The sequence below is a fragment of the Hippopotamus amphibius genome, chromosome 16, assembly GCF_030028045.1.
Source record: "Hippopotamus amphibius kiboko isolate mHipAmp2 chromosome 16, mHipAmp2.hap2, whole genome shotgun sequence".
Taxonomy (NCBI): Eukaryota; Metazoa; Chordata; class Mammalia; order Artiodactyla; family Hippopotamidae; genus Hippopotamus; species Hippopotamus amphibius.
This window is the reverse complement of record NC_080201.1, coordinates 60,971,494-60,989,192: the sequence shown is the minus strand read 5'-3', so window position 1 is coordinate 60,989,192 and position 17,699 is coordinate 60,971,494. Positions and strand designations below refer to the sequence as shown.

The 17,699-nt window shown below is 41.1% G+C and overlaps 1 protein-coding gene and 1 pseudogene across 1 annotated transcript in view; one reads left to right on the top strand and one right to left on the bottom strand.

Annotated features, from left to right (window-relative positions):
- Window positions 1–2,189, top strand: part of LOC130838429 (zinc finger protein 160-like) — a 65,801-nt gene extending 63,612 nt beyond the window's left edge. The window contains exon 8 of the transcript XR_009049665.1: window positions 1,180–2,189. The gene's annotated coding sequence lies outside the window, so the exon portion shown is untranslated. The remainder of the gene's footprint in view (window positions 1–1,179) is intronic.
- The window catches only part of LOC130838443 (zinc finger protein 665-like), a 73,575-nt pseudogene continuing 57,712 nt past the window's right edge, over window positions 1,837–17,699 (bottom strand).

Here is a 17,699-nt window from a genome sequence, read left to right as displayed (position 1 = left end):
CCTGGAGCAAAACCCTCAACAAAATAGTACCAAAGCAAATTCAACAAGATATGAAAATGATTTTACATCATGACCAAGTGGATTTTATTACTATAAGGCAAGGATGACTCAACATACAAAAATCAATTAATGTGATACACCAGCAGAATAAAGGGAAAAACACATGGAAAGATGCATTTCACAAAATTCAACTACCTTTCAAGATATAAAAGCTCTGGGAATTGGGTCCCAGGTTGTCCAGTGGTTAGGACTCAGCGATTTTATTACTGTGGCCAAAGTTCAATCCCTGGTCGGGGAACTTAGATCCCACTGCAAGCCGCGCCCCCCCCCCCCCCCCCCCCCAAAGATAGAAACACTCAACTAGGAAGCTTTCCTTCTCAGATCAGGAAGAAGGCAAGGACACACAATATCTGCACTACTGTCCAACAAAGTACAGAAAGCACCCACCAGAGAAATTAAGAGAAACTGAAGTTTTCCAAGTTGAAAAATGTAAAGTTATCTTTTTTCATAGATGACAATTTTTATATGTAAAAACAGTAAAGATTCCACAAGGAAAATTAGAAGACAATCCTATTTCTGTAGCATCAAAAGGATAGAATACTTAGTAATAAATTCACCAAGGAGGTGAAAGACTTGTACACTGAAAACTATTAAATGTTGGTAAAAGATATACAAGGAGAACCAAACAGACATTCTATACCCATGGATTGAAAGACTAAATATTCTTAAAACAACCCTATTACCTAAAGTGTTTTATACATTCAGTCTGATCTCTATCAAAAGTCCAATGTCAGTTTTTGCAGAAACAGAAGTAATTATGCTAAAATTCATAGGGAATTTCCAGGGACCTCAAATAGCCAAAATACTCTTGACAAAGAAGAAAAATGGATGGTACCCTTTATAGGTTTCAAAACATATCACGACATAATCAAGATGGTGTGGTACTGGGATGTGGCATATAGGGAGACAGGATCTAAGTGGAGATGACAGGCCCTGAGGGAAAGCCCCGGGTGAGTGTGAATGTACAGGTGTCAGGCAGGATACTTCATAGTCAGACAAGATTAGTGAGTCCAAAAAAAGGGCATCTCAGGAGGGACAGACTGAAGAATCAACTGAGAAAATGACTTTACCTGAGAAAGCGATTCCTGACTCCTTTTATCTCCTCCTCCTCCTCTTAAGGGCTTCTTCCTTAGACAACAGGAGTCTTTAGACGTCTGTCTTGAAAGTTGAGTACATGCTGTTTAATGCCTAAAATCAACACACCCCCTCCCTGTGCCACAACCACACACACAGGGAAGACCTCACCATGTGGAACAGACAGTCCTCTGCTGCCCACTGTCTCAGGAGGGACTCAGGACAGTAAACTCCTACACAGAGACCAACAAGTAAGTTCCTACCCTTTTTTTTTTTTTTTTGGTTCAGTTCAAGATAGAAGATCAAATAGTGTAGGTTATCCTTTTTTATTAAAGTATATATACTAAATATATATATTCTTTTTCAGATTACTTTCCATTATAGGTTATTATAAGATATTGAATAAGTTTCCGGGTGGTATACAGGAGGTCATCGTTGTTTAGTGATTTTGTATGTAGTGGTGTGTATCTGTAAATCCCAAACTCCTAATTTATCCTTCCCCCTTCCTTCCACCTTTGAGAACCATAAGTTTTGTTTTCGATGTCTGTGAGTCTAGTTCTGCTCTGTCAATACGTTCATTTGTACCATTTTTTTATTCCACATGTAAGTCATATCATAGACCTGGCTGAAGAGGCAGATCTCAGTTGGTGGCTCCCTCAGGGCCAGGTCCCCAGACCCTGCCCCACTTGTCATCGCTGCCTCAGGGCCTGGGCTCCAGTGGGCAGCCTTGGCCAGGGCTCTGGTGCCCTGGAGGACACAGCCCCAGCCTGTTCCCTGGGCCCAACAGCTCACCCGCCCTCCTGAGGCCAGGTGAGCTGGAGGGGCCCTGGGGAGAAGGCCGGGATCTGCCTCTTACCTCACTCTCGGCCTGACGACCACCACTCGGCGGACCTTTGGGCCCACTAACTGTCGCTCATTGGCAGTTGGTCGCTTGGGGGAGGGGCCCACTGTGGAGGATAGAATGGGACCTCTAAGGCCACTCTAACCATCCCGTTAGTCTCCAGGTAACTGTTGCCTGGTAACGGGGTGGGGGAACAGCGTGCAGCTACGCACTGCTGGGCTCTATTACAGTAAGATAATCTCTGGGTTTCTACTTGCACTTCTGTGTGCTTCCGTTTCGTTCTGTATACCTATTTATTTCTACATCTGTCTCTGTTCCCCTCTACTGTGTTTCTACCCTCAATCCCCTCACTCCTGTCGGGCCCCACTCTGCAACCTGCTCCCACTCGTTGCTGTTTCTGCCTGACCTTCTGACTGTCCTGCGTCTTTCTGTATTTCTGCTCCCTGCCTGCCCTCTGGGTATGCCCCTCCTGTTACACTCCCTTCCTCCACACTCTCTGGCGCCCCCTGGTGGCCATGCTAACTCCCTGCTCTCTCTCTTCCTCTGCTCTCCTTTCCACTCTTGTTTTCCTCTCCCAGCATCAAAGTTGCTCTGTAGGACAAGGTTCACCTCTTTTATCCCCTCCCTTCACTCTCCATGGGCAACGCCTCACCACTGTTGACCCTGCTGTCACCACCGATCAGGGCTCCTCTCCTATTTTGCCTTTATCCCTTCACCTTCATCTGCTTTTTTTTTTTCATTCTTACCATCTCTTTGCAAGACACTCATCCTCGACACTGCCCTGTGATCTCTCTCACTCTTCTTTTCTCCTCAGTTTTGTATTTCTCTCTGTGTCTTCTGATCCCTCTTGCCCGTACCTCAGAGGAGGCAGGATGGAGTAAGATGCCTGCCTCCCGGGAGAGCACTGATGAAAAAAATTCAGTTTAAGGGAAGACAGGAAAAACTTAAACATTTTGGCCTCTTCCCTCCCCTCTGTGTGCCTTGTGCAACTGGATTGTGTGAACCAGACCTCTCCAGTGGCAGAAATACCTTCTCAACCATAAAGATCTATTTGTCTTCCTCTGGCAGCAGCTGTGTTAACTTCTTAGAAGGTTAACATTCTCAATCCTCTAAAGTGTCACAATGAGACAGGAAGGAAAGGGGCAGGGCACAGCTGTTAGAAGAATGAAGAGGGGGACACAGCCATTGAGAAAAACAGGACAAGACCAAAGCTGGTTAGAACCAACCAGACCCAAGATGGCAGACGATTCAACTTCCAGTGAACCTTGAGCCTCATTACAAGACTCTAGGGTAACACATTAGCGACATGTCCACAGGCACCATGACAGTTCCCAGAGGACCATAAAGGCCAATAAGTGGCCGGTGGCCCAATTCCCAGAAATCCTCCCCTTCCCTAAAAGAGTTGGAATATTCCTCCCACTCATTAGCATATGAGATCACCCAGCCCCTAAAAGCTAACCAACCCCACACCCCAGGGCCACTCTCAATTTCTGAGAAGGCCCGCTTTCTGCCTATGTACGGGATGTGTATCTTTTTGAATCAACTTGCTTTCACTTCATTATGGCTCTCATGCTGCAACTACTGAAGCCCGCACACCTAGAGCCAGCGCTCCACAACAAGAGAAGCCACTGCACTGAGAAGCCTGCACACAGCAACAAAGAGTAGCCCCCGCTCACTGCAACTAGAGAAAGACTGCATGCAGCAATGAAGACCCAATGCAGCCAAAGAAAATAAAAAGTAAAATAAAATAAATATTATATAATTCCCTAAAGAGCTTAAGGTATAAGTAATGGATCCAAAATCATGATTACCTGTTTGGAGGACACACAGATATGTTTGTTTATAGCATCCTCAGTACTGCTGAGAAGATGTGGGGATGGGGTGGGATAATGAATTCATGGAAAGATAGTTAATATCATTTGTCAAAATTGGCTGAGAGATTTTATCCCAGGACTATTTATATACACACTTCCTGTATCAACCCCTGTAGCTGTGTAGGGTTATGTTGCTAGTTCCACTCATGAATGCATGACAAGTAAAATGAGTTGGGGCTTTTAAGCCTCAGTTGTACCTTCAGTGTCAATGTCACCAAAATATTTTAATGTATAAGACACTATCCTTTTGAATCAGATAGCAACATAATCTCATATCACTTATATTTCCCTCTAATGAGTACAAGACCTACTGACTGCCTATTACTCCCAGTGTCACAGCAACATGGATGGACCTAGAGATCATCATACTAAGTGAAGTAAGTCAGAACAACAAATACCACATGATATCACTTATATGTGGAATCTAAAATATGACACAGGGCTTCCTAGGTGGTGCAGTGGTTAAGAACACAATGCAGGGGACCTGGGTTTGATCCCTGCTCCAGGAAGATCCCACATGCCGTGGAGCAGCTAAGCCTGTGCACCACAACTATTGAGCCCATGTGCTGGCATTTACTGAAGCCCACGCGCCTAGAGCCCGTGCTCTGCAACAAGAGAAGCCACAGCAATGAGGAGCCCATGCACCACAAAGAAGAGTAGCCCCCACTCACTGCAACTGAAAGAAAGCCAGCGCACGGCAAAAAGACCCGACACAGCCAATAAATAAATTACTTAAAAAAATTAAAATAAAAAAATAAAATATGACACAAGTGAACTTATCTATGAAACAGACTTCACAGACAGAGACAGACTTGTAGTTGCCAGGGTGGGGGGAGGGGGGATGGATGGATTGGGAGTTTGGGGTTAGTAGATGTAAACTATTATATATAGGATGGATAAACAAGGTCTTACTGTATAGCGCAGGGAACTATATTCAATATCCTGTGATAAATCATAATGGAAAAGAATATGAAAAAGAAATATATATGTATAACAGTCACTTTGCTGTACAGCAGAAATTAACATTGTAAATTAACTATATTTCAAAATGAAATAAATTTTTTTAAAAAAGAGCAATTCCTGTGTCACTACTGCCTAATCCCTGAGTACCAGATTGACTTTTCAGTATGCTTTATGTCCCAAATTTTATAGCAATTGAGATACGAAATCAAAATGCTCCACAAGAAGTCAGCAAACTTTTCTGCAATGGGGCAGATAGTAAATATTTTATTCTCTGTAGGCCATACTGATTCTGTCACAACTATTCTACTCTGCCCTTATTAGACCCATAGTACTAAACATGAGTGTGCCTGTATTCCAATTATATGGATACAACATTTAAAAACAGATGGTAGGTTACATTTGGCTCCTGTCCTGTAGGTTGCAGACTCATGACCTACAGAAAGGAATGAAGGGCACCAGAGGTAGTAACTACTTATATAGATAAATAAATCATACCTTTCTTCTTTTTAAATTTCTTTAAAATATAATTGTTTAAAAAACAACCATCGAGTTTGGATTTATAGCATATGTCGAAGTAAAATCTATGATAATAGTCACACAAAGAGCAGAACCGGAAAAACGGACATACACATGTGTAAGGGCCAGATGCTCTACAGCAGTGGGCCCCCAACCTTTTTGGCACCAGGGACTGCTTTCATGGAAGATGATTTTTCCACGGACCCAGGGGAGTGGGGGGTGGCAGTTTAGGCGCTAATGCAAGCAATGGGGAGGGGCAGATGAAGGTTCGCTTGCTCCCCTGCCGCTCACCTCCTGCTGTGCAACCAGTTCATAACGGGTTGTGGACGGGTACCAGTCTGCGGCCTGGGGGGCTGGGGGTAGGGGACCCCTGCTCTATAGGAAGTAGTGTGGTCCTTGAACATAGACTGTGATAAATTGTATAGCAAAACCCCTAGAGCAAACACTTAAATATAGTTATGGCTAACAGTGATGAACCAAAAAGTTTAAACAAATCCATAAAAAATTCAGCTATTTTAAAGAAGACAGAAAAAGAGGGGAAATAGTGTAAAATACAAAGCTAACAATATAAAACCAACAGCATGATAATAATTTAAATCTAATTATATGATAATCTTTAAGATGAAAAGGCATGACGACCCCAGCTGAAAGGCAGACATTGTCAACTAGGTCTTAAAAGAGACATTATGTTTCCTGTAAGAAATGCACACTGAAAATTAAAGGACACAAAATAAAAGCATAGAAAAAAGATAAACCATATCGACACTTTTCAAAATTGAGTGGCTACTGTAAGATCAAAGTAGATTAAGGAGCAAACAATGAGAGCAGAGACAATGAAATCTACTACATAACCATAAAGGGATTAAGTTCATTAGAGAATGACATGGCAATCGTAAGAACCATGCACCCAGCAGCAACTTCAAAACCCTTGGGAAAAACTGACAAGACTGCAAGGAGAAATAAATAAACCCACACTTATGGTCAGAGATTTCCATGCTTCCTCTCTCAATAAGAGTAGAGTAAGTTCCTGGCAGATTCCAACAATACCATTAATCAATGAGATGGACATTTATAGATCTGTGAGATAATAGAAAATATATATATTGATCTCTGGCCCTGGTTCCTGGCACAGAGCTCCTAAAACCCTTGTAATTCTCTAAGCAATAAGAGCAACAGGAGCATCTTTTGTTCTATTGAGGTGACTCTGGGTGGCCCCATCCTACATGGGGAACTTGGTCACCAGAAAGACCAAGCCATGATTAGAAGCTTGGAATTTTCAGCCCTACCCCTAAAAACTGATTATGCCTACATGAGGAAGCCTCATAAAATCTTGACAGTACGAGGTTCAGAGAGCTGCAGACTTGCGAACACATCCACATGTGATGCATCCCAACACCATGAAGACAGAAGCACCTGTGCTGGGGTACCACCCAGATCTCACCCTATGTGTCTCTTCAGCTTTATCCTTTATCATATCCTTTAGCAAACTGGTGAATGTGTTTCCCTGAGTTTTGTGAGCTGCTCTACCAAGTTAACTGATCCCAAGGAGGGGCTTGTTGGAAATCCCCATCTACAGCTAGTTAGTCAGAAGCACAGGTGATGACCTGGACCTGTGACTGGAGTCTGAAGTGTGTAGGGTGGGGGCTGGGGAAGGGGGGTGGGGCACTGTTGTGGGCTGAGCCCTAATCTGTGGGATGTGATACTCTCTCCAGATAGTGTCAGAACTGAGTTTAAGTGAAGAACAACCAGTTGGTGTTACAGAGAATTGCTTGTTGTGGGGGAAAACTTCCACATTTGGTGACCAAAAGTATGAGAAGTAAAGTGTTCAGAGAGAAGGTGGTAATAGTGTGAGCATATAGGAAACAGAGGGACTTCCCTGGTAGCACAGTGGTAAAGAATCCACCTGCCAATACAGGGGACATGGGTTTGATCCCTGGTCTGGGAAGATCCCACATGTTGCAGAGCAACTAATAAGCCCTTGCACCACAACTACTGAGCCCACGCATATCAACTAGAGAGCTGTGTGCCGCAAACTACAGAGCCCACGCGCTCTGGAGCCCATGCACCACAACCAGAGAGAGAAAACCCATGTGCCACAACTAGAGAGAAGCCTGCGTGCCACCATGAAGAGCCCGTGCACTGCAACAAAATATCTCGTCTGCCACAACTAAGACTTGACGCAGCCAAATTAATTAATTAATTACTCTAAAAAATGGTCCACATCAAAAAAAGCTTAAAACAAAACTACAGAATTTATAGACATCGAAAGGATAGTAAGGGACTATTACAAATGCTACACACACACACACACACACACACACACACACCAAGATGAAATATTCTTTTAAACACAACCCACCACAAATCACCAATGAGAAGCATATCACTTGAATAAATATTTTGAATTACGAAGTGAATTTATAATTTTAAAATCCCCCCTCCCCCAAAAGATAAATCTGCAAGCACAGACAGGGACTGTTGGGTGTTTAGCTAAACTACTTGGTAATACTGCTGACTTGGCATTTATTTTGTGTGGCCAAGTGGCCTGTAGGGGTCTTGAACTGACACCAGCCCCTCCCTTGGGCGCGTGTTCTAGATAACAGCCCACAGCACCACAGTGAATGTAAGTTCCTGATCTGACTCCCCAGCTGCCCTTGTGAGAAGCATTGTCCCCTGTCACCCAGGGCCTTCCCCGTTTCCCTTTAGATAAGACCCCCCCCACCCCTGAAGTTTACCAAAACCCTGCTCTTTTGGGTTTGAACTGACCTATCTGACCTTAGCCCCGGAACCCAAAATCACTCCATCCACGGACCCTAATAAAGGCACGTGCCCTAGGAGGTGTGCCTTGAAGCTCCTCAGGACCTATAATAAACATCTGCATTTTGCTTTCCTTTGCAGTCTTTTATTGAGCAGAGGCTCAACACCCAACACTTAACAAATGTTAACAAAATCAACAGTGACACTAGACAATCCTATCAAACGTATAAGGAAGAATAAGGAGCAATTATATGCATTTTATTTCAGGAAATAGAAGTGGAGGGAATACTTCCCAACTCAATTTATGAGGCCAGTATCACCATGATGCTAAAAAATTAGACAAAGGCATTAGAAATTAAAAAAAAAAAAAAAAAAAGACAAAATCCCACATATAGATGTAAAAGTTCCTAACAAGATGTTAGCAATAGAAATCAACAATACACAGAAAGAACTGTACACCATGACCAAATAGTGTTTATTTGAGGGAGAGGAGACTGGCTTCAACTTTCAATCAAAGTCATCCACACTGTTAACAGGATGGAGAAGAAAATTCAGGGGCTCTATCAATGGATGCAGAAAAAGCCTTTCTTTTATAAAATTCAACACCCATTTATTATTGTATAAACTTCAGAAAACTAGAAAGAGAGGGAACTTCCCTCAACTCAATAAAGAACACCTACAAAAAACACAGTAGGGACTACCCTGGTGGCACAGTGGTTAAGAATCCGCCTGCCAGTGCAGGCAACACGGGTTTGATACCTGGTCTGGGAAGATCCCACATGCCATGGAGTAACTAAGCCCGTGCACCACAACTACTGAGCCTGTGCTCTAGAGCCCATGTGCCAGAATCCCAGCAACAAGAGAAGCCACCGCACTAAGCCTGCACACTGCAACAAAGAGTAGTCCCCACTATTCACAACTAGAGAAAGCCTGTGTGCAGCAACAGAGATCCAATGCCAAAAATAAAATAAATAAAAATTATTAAAAAAAACAACATAGAGTAAATGTCAAACTTGATGGTGACAAACTGAATGCTTTTCCCCAGAGGTTAGGAACCAGGCAAAAATATCCGCTCTCACTACTGCTACTGACATTGTATTAGAAGGTGTAGCCAGTGAAATAAGGGAAGAGTAAATAAAATAGAGAAAAAGAAGATAAAATAGGGTCCCCACTTACAGAAGACATTATGGTTGTAGTAAGCTGGATAATGCAACCTTAAAACATCCATGTCCTCATACCTATAACATATTGAGTGCTAACTTTAAATGTCTAAAGGAAGTTTGCAGGTATGATCTACTCAAGATCATGACATGGGAGATTCTCCTGGGATAATCTGGTAAATGTGTTATAATCCCAAGGGTCTTTATTTTATAAGCAGGATACAGGTGGAATTAGACTCATGTAGAAGTTGGTGATGTGATGGAAGTGGAGGGACAGAGATAAAGCAATTTTAAGAGGCTGCCTTGCTGCCTTTGAAGATGGAGGAAGAGGACCATGAGGCAAAGGATCTAAGAGGCCTCTGGAACCTGGAGGAGTGAATTCTGACCTCAGTATCCAGAAGGAGCACAGGGCTTTCGATCCATTTCACACTTCCAGCCTCCAGAACTGTAAAAAGAATACATGTTGTTGGTTTAAGCCACTCTATTTCTGGTAACTTGTTACAACATCAATAGGAAAACAAACAAATAGTATATGTAGAAAATCAAGGTGATCTACATAAATTTCTAGAAAAGTAAAATTTGCAAGGTGTCAATACATAAGAACAACATACAACAATCTACTGCACTTCTATATACTAGCAATTTATATATGGAAACTGAAATTAAAAATACAATACCATGTATTGTTGTGGGATTTTACAGAGTGAAGCAAGACACCGAGGCTATATGCAGGAAGCAGCATTTATTTGTGCTGGCACAGGCTCAGCAGATTCGTATTGAAAGGCTGAGCCCTGAACACAGCTGGGCATTGTCTTTTATACCTTTTGTTAAGCTCCTATACATTAGGCTTTCTTTGTCCCCCAAATAAGGTAACAAGGAAGTTAGCATGTGATTTGATTGGATACTTTTCTTTCATGGCCTCTGGGCCGTTTTAGCGTTACAAGGGCTTTGTAGTAACAGAGGTAGGCAGGAAACTTGAAAGAGGAGTTAGAGTAAACAGGCACATATAGATAACAACTGGACCAAGCTACACTTCTCTCTGGTTGAGTTATGGCCTCTGGGTCCTAGAGCTCCTAGAGTTCCCACCACAGTATGAGTGCTCAAAAAAGAAAATGTAGAAGAAATATGTGTGTGTGGGGGTGGTGGGGGTGGTGGGATGAATTGGGAGATTGGGATTGACATATATACACTACTGACACTATGTATAAAACAGATAACTAATGAGATCTTACTGTATACAGCACAGGGAACTGTACTCAAAAGTTCTGTGGTGACCTAAATGAGAAGGAAATCCAAAAAAGAGGGGATATATGTATATGTATAGCTGATTCACTTTGCTGTAGTTTCAATTAACACAATATTGTAAAGCAGCTATACTCCAATAAAAAAAAGTATAAATTTACATATGTATTTTAAGTCTGTTTCAATAATTATTACATTATTTCTAATTCAATTTCTCTTAGCAAGCCCTCCATTAATTTATATGATCTGTAATCAATAATAACTCTCTGTCCTAAAATGTTTGATCGCTTCTTCATGGTTTTGTTCTACTCCTCAGCTAGCCACAATACTGTGTAATTATTTCCACAGTTAGTATCTCTCTATTTTTCCTGACTCAAGGGAAATGGGTCTTCTATATCCATTATAGTAGTGAACCATTCTTGCCTCAGTAAATCCAACTTCATCTTGGATAAGCTTCCTTGTAGGATTACATGGGTATCAGTGTATCTACATCTTATTTAACCATTCACTCATTGGTAATATTAGCCTATGAAATAAAAGTACAGACCTAACAGAAAGTCACCATAACCACAATTATATACAAAGATAACCCATTAAAAAAGTCAAGAGATACTCACAAAATTAAATATGGATGTTGAATAGTTGAAGGATAGAAATAATTTGCCTTTTCAGTGTAGCATTATGGTTAAGAGACTTGTCTTTATAACCAGGCAACATGGACTCAAATCCTGATTCAGCCACTTGCTGGAATGGGATTAAATGAGCTTTCAAGTTTGCCTTTGTCCTAACCTCCTTCATCTGTGAAATAAGAATAACATCAGTACTTATCTCAGAGAGTTGACGATTCCATCAGTTATCACATGGAAAGCATCAATAACAGTGACTCTTACTCAAAATATGACATAAAAGATATCAAAGTTAAAATCACTTATTAAAGGAAATATACTTATTTTGGGATGAGAACAAATTCTAAGTGGAGGATATTGGGTGTCAGTTGCCGTGGTAAAAGTAGCACAAATCTCGCTTTCCTGCAAGATCCTCTGGCTCTACATGAATACATCACTGGGAAAGGGCAGAATAGCCTCTAGGCATTTGCCAATGGAGATGGTCCCCTTGCCACAAACTATAGTTGGAATCTGAGAGACTCCCTTTCTTATTCATCATTGTATTTTCATTTACTTCACTGTGTGACTGTTAACACTTGATTTTCAAGCACCTGACCATACCAAGCTCTCACATTAGAGATTCAGTACACTGTTTTGCCGCTCCAGTTACAGACCTAAAGGAACTCTCTTCATTTCATGTTTACTGAGCACCTGCTTTGTACCTGTCATTGCCTTACATGCATTTTCATGTCTCAAAAGTCTCAAAACATACTGATGTATATATCCTTTAGTGTAAAAGGGGAAAAATGTAAATTAAGTATATAATCTGGGTCACATTATGTGGAAGAAAAAAATAATTATAAGAAAGAATTATATTTAAAAAAGAAACAAATTTTACTGCAGTTGAAAATGAACCATGTAATGTATTGCTTAATGCCAATACTTGAAATCAACACTTGAATATCCTTTGGGATATTGCTTTATAAAATGTCTTAGTAATGTTTATTACCTGGTAAACATGTCCAAACATTAATTTTCATTACACTAGTGTAAAAATATCTTAAGCAACTTATCCAAATAGTATTTTCATAAGCATTTTCAACAACCAGATCATACAACTTACGTGTGCAGCAGGAAAAGGAATGTAATAAGATATTAAGCTAAAGAAAAGTGGGGTCTTTCCCAATACAGTAAGTCCCCTACATACGAACCAGTTTTGTTCCAAGAGTGTGTTTGTAATTCCAATTTGTTCGTAAGTCCAGCAAAGTTAGCCTAGGTACCCAACTAACACAATTGGCTATATGGTACTGTAATAGGTTTATAATACTTTTCACACAAATAATACGTAAAAAACAAAAAAAAAAACCATTTTGAATCTTACAGTACAGTATGTAGAAAAGTACATTTGTACAGTACAACAGCTGGCATGCAGGGGAACATTCGCATCTTTGAAAGTTTGCAACTTGAAGGTTCGTGTGTAGGGGACTTAACTGTAATTTCCCACCTTTTAAGCCTCACATCAATCTCTCCCTATTTTGCCAATCTGGGCAAGCTGATAAAAAGAGCCTGAATGCTCCCTCCCTTGATACCAGCTGGAAGTTCAAACCATAAGCAGGTACCCTGCCCCCAGAACCACACAGTTCCTACCATAACACACCAAGCCAGTCACCAGTCCCTGTTCTTCCTTATATAAACTAACAAACATTCTGTTAACACTTCAGTGTTTAATATCAGTCTCAATAACCAAACCAAACTTCAGGTGGGATTCCATCCTAGTTCAGTAAATGGTCACAACAAGCACAAAAAAGGGATTGTACTATGTTTAGCCTTATTAATGAAATTTTCTTTTATTCCCTAATATTTTTCATATGCTTACTATACTCTTTATTTTTTCTTCATGTAAATCAAGGGACACAAAAAAGGACATGAAGAAATCTATTCACAGTGCACATTCACCAATGCATGGCAAGGTTTAGGTGACATTAAAAAAAAAAAGACAACAGGCCCAGCAAGGTAGTCACTGCCTCCAGGACAGCAAATCAACACTTAATTGCAGTTTCAGCCCTCTAAGAAATGTGACCTTAAGCCAGAGGCTCTGGAATTTCTAGGTCAACACTAGTGAGGCAGGTAATCTGCAGGGTAAGATCCTTGCTGCACTCCCCTCAACCTCCAAATAGAAGATCTTACCTGAAACAACCTTTCTTTCTCTTTTTTCTTTTTTTTGGGCTAATAAGTTTCTTGTTCCATCAGTTTCTGCCTACAAAGCCTTCCATTTTGTACAGCTCCTTTGAGCACCTCTCTATTAACTACATGGGATGCTACCTGATCCATGAATCATTTAATAAAGTCAATTAGATCTTTAAATTTATTTAGTTCAATTTTTGTATTTTTGGGGGGGGGGGTGCCACATGGTTTGTGGGATCTTAGTTCCCCAACCAGGGATCAAACCCTGCCCCCTGCAGTGAAAGTGCTGAGTCCTGACCACTGGAATGCCAGGAATTCCCCAATTTTTGTATTTTTATATCAGAGTCTGAAAAGGCACTGCTGTGGTATATTTTATTACAGCCATCTGAATATTCTGAAGCAGAGCATGGAGAGAATAACTCAAGTGCAAATTATGAGCATGTAATCCCCAAACTTCATGTTCTTTGATTCCACCATGGAAAGAAACTGGCATAGATTCTTTCAACCCTAAGAGTCTCACGGTGCAGTTAGCTTCTATTACAAAGTACTGAGGTGGGATAAAACTGTGTGGTGGGAGGAACATGATTCATCCAGGGTTATGACAAAAGTGGTTAAATTTTATTAATCAAAACAGGAGACCTGTGATTTATTCTGAATAAAACAGTAGCAAACCGCAATGGCAGCAGTTAAATGGGAATCATACACATACATACACTATTTGATTTCTTTTGACTGAAGTCCACCCTCAGGTAACTGCTCTCTCTTCACGGTCAGATGGTAGAGCACTTTTTCCTATAACCCAGGGGTCTCCAAGCTCCAGGTCAGTACCAGTCTGTGGCCTGTAAGGAACCCGGCTGCACAGCAGGAGGTAAATGGCAGGCAAGCAAGCAAAGCTTCATCTGCCATTCCCCATCACCCACATTACCGCCTAAACCATCCCCCCCAACCCCCCCACCCCCAGTCCATGGAAAACTGTCTTCCATGAAACCAGTCTCTGATGCCAAAAAGGCTGGGGACCACTGCAGTATAACCCACAGTGGCCTGTCTATGGAAGGGCGGCCTGAGCATAACCATGATGAGTCATGTCAGTTTTACATTATCTCTGCCCCTCCCTGATGCTGATTCACACACTATTGAATTTGATAATTCAGTGTTCCTGTTTTCCCAGGACAGATGGATATAAAGGAAGCACACCTAATGAAGTCAGCCCCTTTGTAGCAGGAATCGGCAGTGGCAGACAGGACACCAAGGCTATAAGCAGGAAGCAATGTTTATTGTACCAGCACAGGCTCAGCAGATTCATATCCAAAGGCTGAGCCCTGAACACAGCGGGGCATCCCCTTATATACTTTCATTAAACTCCTATACATTGGAATTTTTTGTCTCCCAAATAAGGTAACACGCAAAGGAGCATATAACCTGATTGGGTACTTCCCCTTCTATGGCCTCTGGGCCGTTGCTAAGTTACAGAGTTAGACAGGAGTTACATAGCAACAGATTTATGCAGGAACCACGTGAGAGGGGCTTCAGAGTTAATGGGCACATAAAGATAACCTTTCTAGTTAATTTATGGCCTCCGGGCCCTAGTGTTACTTTGTTATGGGGGAGTTCCCATCACACCTTCACCTTATTGATTTCTTTGCAAAGACCATCGTGAAAGGCCTGTATGTGAGCTATACAATAAAAAGATTTCAAACTTCGGCAGAAAAGTCATAAATAGTAATGTCACCTTCTCAAGAAAACTCAAATAATACTTGATACACTTAAGATAATGGGCCATTTCCACACGTCCTTGATCCTGTGATATACACATCATAAGTTTCAACATATCTGATATAACTACTCTGCAATATGTAATATTGTAGGTTAATGCTGGAGAACTAAAAACTTATTTATTCCTAATATGAATTGTCTGATGTGCAGTCTGTTTTAAGAATTGGTCTCAAAACTTACCAAATTCATTACATTTCTGAAGATTCTCTCCAATATGCATTTTTTGGTGAATCTTGAGGACACACTGTTTTCTTAAAGGTGTTCCCACGTTCAGTATATCCATACAGTTTCTGACCTGCAAGAATTACCTCATTACATCCAAGGTGTGACTATTTGATGAAAAACTTAACATTTATTACCTTTGAAAGCTTGCTCTCCGATATAAATCCTCTCATGTTCCACAGTTTTGATCTCTGGGTTAAAGCCTTAGCATGCATATTACTTTCGTGTGGTTTCTCTGAAAGACGTATACTCTGAAGTCTAGTACACTCTGAAGCCTGGAGAAAGTGCCTGCCCATACGTTTCCATGACTTCCCTTTCATATGGACTCGAGTTACCTAATACTTCAACTCAAGGTGAAAACTTTTGCCACTCCCACTGCACTTGTAGGGGATCACTCCACTATGTTCCCCAACTTTTCTGATGTTTGGATAAAATCCTTTCCACAAACATTATATTCATGTGGTTTGTCTCCAGGATATATATTCTTACACATCTGAAGAGTGAGCAATAATTTTAAAAACTGCCATAGCCATTGTATTTGTAAGTATAAAGCATCTGGTGAACCAAGCCTAAGGCAGTACCTAAAAGTCTTGCCACATTCCATACACTTGTAAGGTTCTCTCTCATGTGGACTATCTAATAACTGGTGAGATGTGAGCCCCAAGTAAAGGTTTTACACATTCATGCCACTTGTAAGCTTTCTCTCCAGAATGAATTCTTTACTGAATCTTGAGTTCACACCATTGTCTAAAAGCCTTGACACACTCATTACATTTATACAGCTTCTATCTAGTATGAATTTTCTTGTGAAGCCTAAGATGTAGACGCCCGACAAAAGCCTCACCACATTTATTACATTGGTAAGGTCTCTCGTGTGTATGGATCACCTGATGCCTTTTTAGGCTGGAATGCACCCTGAAGCATTTGCCACACTCATTACATTTGTATGGTTTCTCTGCATTATGAAATCTCTGATGATACGAATGGTGAGACCTGTTATTGAAGACCTTGCCACACACATTATATTTATATGGTTTCTCTCCTGTGTGGGTTACTTTGTGGTCAGTCAAGGTTGACTGCACACTAAATGCTTTGCCACACGTGTTACACGTGTGTGGCTTCTCTCCAGTATGAATCCTCTCATGCTTTGTAAGGTGTGAACGCCTTCTAAAACACTTGCCACATTCACTACATTGGTAAGGTTTCAATTCAGAATTAATTTCCTGATGGTTAGTTAGGTCTGAACACAGAATCAAAGCTTTGCCACACCCACCACATTTGTGTGGTTTTCCTCCAGTTTGACTTTTCTGAGGGTCAAACAGACTATACACTTTACCACATTCATTACATTTGTAAGGTTTCGCTCTAGTATGGATTCTCCAATGATGTGCAAAGTGAGTCCCTGAACTGAAGGCCTTGCCACATAAATTACATTTATGTTTTCTCTCCTGTATGAACTACCATGATAGTCAGTGAACGTGCACTAAAAGCTTTGCCACATTTGTTACATTTGTAAGGTTTCTCTGCATTATGAATTCTCTGATGATATGAATGGTGAGACCTGTTATTGAAGACCTTGCCACACACATTACATTTATATGGTTTCTCTCCTGTGTGGGTTACCTCATGGTCAGTCAAGGTTGATTGCACACTAAACACTTTGCCACACACATTACACGTGTATGGCTTCTCTCCAGTGTGAATCCTCTTATGCTTTGTAAGTTGTGAACACCTTCCAAAACACTTGCCACATTCATTACATTGGTAAGGGTTCTCTCTAGTATGAATTCTGATGAATTGTAAGGCCTGAACTCTGACTAAAGAACTTGCCACACTTGTTATATTTGTAAGGTTTCTCTCCAGTATGAATTCTCTGATGAATTCCAAGGTGTGCATTTTGACTAAAGGCCTTGCCACATATGTCACATTTATATGGTTTCCCTCCTGTATGGACTCTCTGATGTTTAGTGAGGTCTGAGCCCTGAAGAAAGGTTATGTCACACTCATTACATCTGTAAGGTTTTTCCCTGTGTGTTTCCTGGTCTTGTGTCAGTTCTGAAGGATGCATAACATCATTCTCATGTGTATTAGAAATGCTGGCACAGGCACTAGGAGTTCTCTGAAGTGGTGAAGCTGAGGCACTACTGTTGACAGTCCTCACAGATTGAGCATATTCAAAACTTTTCCCTTCAGTCTGAAGCATCTGCAGTTCATCTTGAAAGCTTGATCCAAGCCTATTTTCAAGAGGCTTGACTCCTGCATCACTTCTACCGTGTTGATCTCTTCCATCAGTGAGATTTCCTTTATGGGTCATAGACGTTCCTTCGTCATTTCTTTCATCTCTCCACTGACTCTCAATATCATGCATATTTCCCTGGATTTTCCTGAGGCAAACATCTTTGATTTCATGGCTCTCAGGTCTTCCCAC